This window comes from Danio rerio, chromosome 4 (genome assembly GCF_052040795.2).
Source record: "Danio rerio strain M-AB ecotype USA chromosome 4, GRCz13ab, whole genome shotgun sequence".
NCBI lineage: Eukaryota > Metazoa > Chordata > Actinopteri > Cypriniformes > Danionidae > Danio > Danio rerio.
Window position 1 is genome coordinate 45,250,035 of NC_141024.2, and position 6,604 is coordinate 45,256,638.

Below are 6,604 nucleotides of genomic sequence, written 5' to 3' on the forward strand. Positions count from 1 at the left end.
GTCATCGTGATTGACAGCTGTGATTGACAGTTTCTCAAAGCGCGGCGTTTGAGCTTCGGCAGGAGACTGAAGTAGACTGAAATGTTATTATTCGATTTCTGTGTTATTTTACCATGACAAAATGAGTTCAGCAGTAAACTATAGTTTCTGACATACATGATCCTGGTGGAACACTGTTTATTCGCTAAGTTCAGGGCTTTTTTCGGGCTTTATTAGATTGCTGATACACGCCTAGCCACCCAGATAGCAAAACACAGTTCCGGCTAGATTCTCGCCTGCCGGAGACTTATCTCTTAGAGCTCAGACTGACTAATGTTACCTCTGCTGGACCTACTCCGGATGCCTGGACTCACTGCCCGATTCCAGTCCGAGTCAATCGAGCCAGATGCGGCGGCCGAGCGAGCCGGTGCTGCCGCATGTGAGCCGGAATCAGCCCGCGACGCCGCGAGTAAGTTATGCGCTGCGGCCTGGAGCTGGCGCGATTGAAAATATAAAACCCTCATATTTGTTAACGTTATTACATCCATTTGTGTTGATATGACAGCAAACGCATGCTGAGAAGTTCGGGGGGCGTAGTTGATTTTACATAAAGCGTTTGATTGGAAGCTCGACTCTGCTCATTTTCGCGGCTCCTCCTCTGGCTCCATCAGACAATCCTTCTGCGCATGTCTGGCTCCAATTTCAGCAGTCTTTTGCGACAGTTTGTGCCCGTCAAGCAGGCGTTTTGCCCTCAAGGCGTTCAATGGGAAAAAGGGCTGTCGCGTCGTCCATATTTTTTACAGTCATTGGCACCAACGAGGCAGACTGCTGGACCTGGGCAAACTGTGAAACACCAGCTTCCATGTCACGGTGCTGCGGTCTGGCTCCTAGGAGACAGCTCAGACCAGTCAAGCATGTCAGGTTGGCCGAGCGGTCTAAGGTGCTGCGTTAAGCTGGGGAACAATCGTCCAACAAAGAAGGGGAAGAAGGGAAGAAAGGGGGGAAGAAAGAAAGAGAAAAAGGGAAGAAGAGGGAGAAAAAAAGAAGAAAACAAAGGGCGAATTCTAAGCTTCCCGGACACGCCTTCCCTGCACCTGCTTTACGTCACGCAGAGTGATACTGTTCTGTGTTAAAACAACGCAATTTGAGTTATATTGATTTCTATTGCAGATGCTCACCAAGACCGGGGTTCGAATCCAGCTAAAGATGCTTTATTGTTATTGGTTTATTATTACTCAATAAACTAACTGTTTGAATGTGTAATGCCCCAAGGTAAATAAAATATGCCTAAGCACTTTATTCTTGTGTTTTTTGACATTCTTTCATGATAAATAAACCATACCAACTTGAATGTATCATAATTGAGTAGTTGTTGTAGCATTGTTATGCTTATGGTTATTATTGTTCTGTATTTTGATGTACAAATGATTTATAGAAATGTCATAGAGTATATAGTGTACACACACACACACACACATATATATATATATATATATATATATATATATATATATATATATATATATATGTGTGTGTGTGTGTGTGTGTGTGTGTGTGTATAGTGTGCATAGTGTATATGGAATTAAAAGTCAAGTAGTCAGTTATTTATATATGCATTATTTATCTAACAATTGTCAACAGAACAGTAATGAATATAGAGTAGAAAATGTAAAAATAATAAATTAGTTATTAATAATACAGTATTAACAATATAAATAAACAATGTTAATAAAATGTTAAATACAAACAGAAACCGACACAATGTGGACTTAAAAGTCAAGAACATTTATTAATGCAATATTTATTTAACAATGGTCAACAAAACAGTAATGAACATGGAATAAAAAATCTTAAAAACTAAATGTTAAATATTAATAGAATAAATACAAAATTAACAAATTAAATAAAATGTTAAATAAATTTAGAAACCAAAACAATAAGTGAAATAGAATAAATTGAACTATTATGGTTGTAACCTGTATACACTTTATACATACACACACATATAAATAATAAATAAGTTAAATAAAATGTCAAAAAAATAAATAAACTATTTAAATAAAAAGTGCAATAAAACAGAATCAAACAAGGTAATTGAAGAACTATTATGGTTAAAAACTGTATAAACTAAAGACATACACATAAATAATAAACAGTTAAATAAAATGATAACAAAATAAATTATTTTTATAAAATGTGAAATAAAATAGAAACACACAAGTGAAATAGTATAAATTGAAGAACTATTATGGTTGTAAACTTTATACACTCTGTACACACACACACACACACACACACACACACACACACACACATATATATAAATAATAAATTAAATAAAATGTTAACAAAATAAATACACTATTTAAATAAAATGCGCAATAAAATAGAAACCAACAACAAGTGAAATAGAATAAACTGTAGAACTATTATGGTTCTAAACTATATAAATACACACACATATATAAATAATAAATAAGTTAAATAAAATGTTAACAAAATAAATGATTAAAAAGTAAAATGTGCAAAAAAACAACAAGTGAAATAGAATAAATTGAATTATTATGGTTATAAACTGTAAACACTATACACACACACACACATAAATAATATAAAAGTTAAATAAAATGTTAACAAAATAAATACACTATTTAAATAAAATGTGCAATAAAATAGAAACCAACAACAAGTGAAATAGAATAAACTGTAGAACTATTATGGTTCTAAACTATATAAATACACACACATATATAAATAATAAATAAGTTAAATAAAATGTTAACAAAATAAATTATTAAAAAGTAAAGTGTGCAAAAAAACAAGTGAAGTAGAATAAATTGAATTATTATGGTTATAAACTGTAAACACTATACACACACACACACACACACACACACACACACACACATAAATAATTTAAGTTAAATAAAATGTCAACAAAATAAATACACTATTTAAAGAAAATGTGAAATAAAAATATAAACTAACAGCAAGTGAAATTGAATAAACTGAAGAACTATTACACTATATACATACACAAACAAACAAACACATTATTTTGGATTGGTGCTTTTCATTTCCTCTAGCCACTCTTCTTTAGTTAAAGTTTCAGTCTGTGGGCAGTACACCCTGCCCCTGAGTTGGCTATGGCCTGTGGCATATGTTTTGAACTGCCCACACTTTTTACAAGTGTTCGCTTGAACAGTTCTCCGGTACGGTCTTTTGGGAATGGCTCCAGATGTGGACGGTGATGCAGCAGGCTATGAGCTGGTACTGGACATTGTTGGCTGAAGTGGTGGCTGTCTGAGTGGCATCCCCTGCACCATTGGGATACCCTGGGCCATCTGCACTCCTTGCATCATCGGAATACCCTGGGCCATAGGGATTCCCTGGACCATTGGCACAGCCTGGAACATTGGTACACCCCAGAGGTGTGGACTCGAGTCATGTGACTTGGACTCGAGTCAGACTCGAGTCATGAATTTGATGACTTCAGACTCGACTTGACAAAATATAAAAAGACTTGCAACTCGACTTGGACTTGAACATAAATGACTCGGACTTTCACTTGCACTTGCGCCTATTGACTTGTAAAGACTTGCTACTTTCTATAAAAAGCCCAAAGGTAAAAAGTATGTTGACACAGAACGCTCTATTTCTGCGTGTGTGTGCGTGTGTGACAGAGAGCATGCGCGCATACTTTCGACCACTAGTGCTTTGTGGTGCACTTCCGTGTTTTTGCACCAGCGGGAAATTTGAAGATGCCATTTTCATTCTGACTCGGAGAGTGAAATAAACACATCCGCGATCTGCTCCTTTTGTTTTATTCAGCGGATTTACAACATCTGTCAAAGGTAAGAGACTTTACTACCCGCAATGTGTTACTGTTGTGCAAAAGCATTGTTTTACTGTTGTGTATGAGTCAATGAACTTCAGTTTTTTTTAAACCAAATTTACCCTCTCGTGATTTATATCATATGATTATAAATGAACATGGCTGTAATTTATGTTTTTGCACTTGGTCGTTTGTGTCAATGCGCATATTATGTTTTATCTTTGTGTTTTGCCCATCCTCTGACAGTATTTTCTAACTATTTAATTAGTAGTAACATTAATTACATGCCATAATAAATAGATATATAATTTATTTTTAAAGCTCTTAAAACTGTAAAAAAAAGAAAGAAGTTTTTTGTTATTTTCTGGTGACATTTTGCAATAAGGTTTCTTTAGTTAATCTATGTACTAACATGAACTAATAATGAACTATACTTCTAAACTTTTATTAATTATAGTTTAACATTTACTATTGCATTATTACAATTTAAAGTTATGCTTGTTAACATTAATGTTAATGCACTGAGTTAACAAGAATTAACCAATAATTTTATTTCCATTAATTAAAGCATGGGTCCCCAAACTACGGCCCGCGGGCTGAATGCGGCCCGCCCTCACGTTTGGTCCGGCCCTTGAATAATGCTTGAGACATATTTTGAATTTTTTATTTTAATATATGCTTTACTTATATCATGTTTGTATTTGATAAAAAAAACTGGCTTTCAAACTAAAAATAATCCCTTAGTTATTAATGTAGCCTAATGATTTAATAAGTTCACCTACCAATATAGAGTGTGGTACGTTCAAAAATGGTTTGTTGAGATCGATCAGGTGATGAGCAAGCAGGAAAACTTAAAGCGACAGCAAAATGGCCAAACGGTTGGGAAAGAGAAAGGTTGATTCAGAGTGCAGGGTATTTAATCAAAAGTGGACAAGTGATTATTTTTTTGTTCAGTGCAAAGAAGTGGCTGTTTGTCTCATCTGTCCAGAAACCGTGTCTGTGTTCAAAGAATACAATCTGCGCCGACACTATGAAACCCGCCACAGAGAGAAGTATGCAAGCTTGCAAGGCCAAATGAGAGCAGACAAAGTGTTGAAGCTAAAAGGTGTACTATCAGCTCAGCAGAGTACATTTGTGTGCCAAACTCAGTTGAATCAGTCAGCCGTTCGAGCTAGCTTTCAGGTAGCTAAACTTATTGCAACCAGCGGTAGGCCGTTCAGTGATGGAGAGTTTGTCAGAAAATGTATGAATGCTGTTGCGGAGGAGGTGTGTCCCGATAAAAAAGACGTCTTAAATGCGGTGAGTCTGTCAGCAAGTACAATAACCAGACGAATTGAAGAAATGGGGAATAATGTATATGCCCAGCTGCAGGAGAAAGTGAAAGAATTTATTTATTTTGCTTTAGCTCTTGATGAGAGCAATGACGTGCAGGACACGGCACTGCTGCTAATTTTTCTTCGCGGAGTTAACTCAAACTTTGAACTGCCCGAGGAGCTGGCAGCCCTACAAAGTCTAAAAGGCACAACGACAGGGGAGGATATTTTTGGTAAAGTATGCCAAACGATGGAAGAGCTGGGTCTAGACTGGTCTAAGCTAGTCAGCATCACTACTGATGGGGCACCTAGTATGGTTGGCACGTCAATGGGACTTATAGGACGCATGAACAGAGAAATGGAAGAAAGAGGTCTCACCCACCCGTAAGTGCACTGCCTGATTCACTAGCAAGCACTCTGCTGCAAAGTTTTAAAGTGGGAATCGGTCATGAAGGTGGTGGTGTCATGTATAAACTTTATCAGAGCAAACGGACTTAAACACCGGCAGTTCCAAACCTTTCTTGCGGAGCTAGAATCTGCTCACGGAGACGTGCTTTACCATACTGAAGTCCGATGGTTAAGCCGTGGCAGAGTTTTGAGGCGTTTTTATGAGCTGCTACCCGAAATTAACGCCTTCTTTCTGACAAAGGGAAAAACTGTCCCAGAACTGATTGACGCAGAATGTAAATGTGACCTCGCCTTTTTAACAGATGTGACAGAAATGTTGAACAGCCTCAACTTGCAGCTCCAAGGCAAAGGGAAACTAATATGTGACATGTATTCCCACATAAAAGCATTTGAGGTGAAACTAGCACTGCTTGTGGGACAAGTGCAAAAACAAGACTTCACTCATCTCCCAGTAACCCAAAGTTTTTCAGCGGAGAAACCAGTGGCTCCATTCCCAGTTGAAAAGTTGAAAAGAGTTTGACGTGCGATTCCGTGAGCTACACGTCTACGCTAAAGAAATCCGCCTATTTCAGAACCCATTCGCTGCTGACATTAACGAAGCCCTGCCTTCGTATCAGTTTGAGTTTACTGAGTTACAGAACTGTGATGTTCTGAAAGACGCATTTAAGCCCAACGCTCTCACTGAATTCTATGCTGCCCTCCCCAACGAGACATACCCAAACATCAAAAGTCATGCAATAAAGATGACCACACTTTTTGGCAGCACGTATATTTGTGAGCAAACCTTTTTATGCATGAAACTGATGAAAACACCGACGAGATCAAGACTCACTGATGAACATTTGCATCAGTCTTTGAGACTGGCTGTGACAGGAATGAAACCTGACATTGGACTTCTCACCAGTCAGAAGCAAGCCCACAGTTCACACTAATATGCAATTAAATGTTTGAATTTGATTAGCACTGAATATAAAAAAGTCATTATAATGGTAATAAAGTTCATTAATATATCGCTTGAAAATAAATTATAAGTTATCTGTGTGGTGCATAACAAAATAATCAACTATTC

At 37.0% G+C, this 6,604-nt stretch overlaps 1 protein-coding gene across 1 annotated transcript in view; it reads right to left on the minus strand.

The window, feature by feature from the left end:
• The window catches only part of LOC103910934 (uncharacterized), a 492,719-nt gene that overhangs the window by 296,326 nt on the left and 189,789 nt on the right, over positions 1-6,604 (minus strand). The gene's annotated exons all lie outside the window — the stretch shown is intronic.